Here is a 1,100-nt window from a genome sequence, read left to right as displayed (position 1 = left end):
CCGCGCCCGACCCACACGACCGGCCGCAAAGCGCCGCCGTCGACACCCGACACACCCCGCGCCCGCGGACGTTAAAGGTGGACTCCCCGCCGCGCTAAGCGCATGCGCCTTCCCAGCAGCCTCTGCACCTCCCGCGCCCCTAACCCGACGGGCTGAGGAAGAGGAAGCGTACGTCCGAGGCAGTCTTGCCACGTCCTCAGTGGCGCTGCTGAAAAAGCAGCGTCTCAGCCCCCGTTCAGGGCGGCACCCTACGTACCACTACTCTAACAAACCAGTGCCTCGAAAACTAGTTCTTGGCTCCAGTACTTCTCTTTTAACCATGAAGTTTTCACGCTAGAGGCTACTCAGCACACACCATAGGCCCGCCCAGACTGTGGAGTGGGACCTGTTTAGGGTCAAAACCGAGTCGCCAAAGAAACCAGGGTCAGCTCTTTAGAGGGAGATTTAACTTGAGCCTGGACCGGTTCCGAACCCCTTTCCCGAGCCTTCCTGACGTCACAGGACGTTCTAACCTTTTCCTGTGCTGGGGTGGGACTACGTGTCCCGGCATGCCCTGCGTCCTGTCACTCACTGTGAGGCATGCTGGGATTCGTAGTCTTCGAGGTGGGAGGGCTCGGTGCGCCGCAGACTGTGCAGGCGGGGATCCGAGGTGCCAGGGTGGAGTTTCTCTCATGAGCAAGGTCATGCTTGCTGTTGGCTCCCTTGTCAAAACTGTTATCTCTATGCCAGGATTTTCTCGTTCCTCTCTAGCTCCTGGTTTAAAACATTTCCTTTCTGCGACTCCTGCCTGCCCCAGGACATAAAGAGTAGCTGTATGAGAATTGTTTTGCAAACTGTAAAGAACTCTACTAAAGTGTGGATATTTAAGAATTTTGCATTTGAATTAGAGCCCTGCCAGAATCTAAACGCTAATTTCTGACTCAACTGCTTGCCTGCTGGAAAACCTTAGGCTGAATTCTTCAGATAAACATTCACTGGGCAGGGCACGGGGGCTCACGCCTGTAATCCCACCACTTTGGGAGGCCGAGGTGGGCGGATCACCTGAGGTTAGGAGTTCGAGACCAGCATGACTAACATGAAGAAACCCCGTCTCTACTGAA

This window comes from Colobus angolensis, unplaced genomic scaffold (assembly GCF_000951035.1).
Source record: "Colobus angolensis palliatus isolate OR3802 unplaced genomic scaffold, Cang.pa_1.0 Scaffold130, whole genome shotgun sequence".
In the NCBI taxonomy this organism is placed as follows: Eukaryota; Metazoa; Chordata; class Mammalia; order Primates; family Cercopithecidae; genus Colobus; species Colobus angolensis.
Note: the sequence above shows the minus strand (reverse complement) of the source record.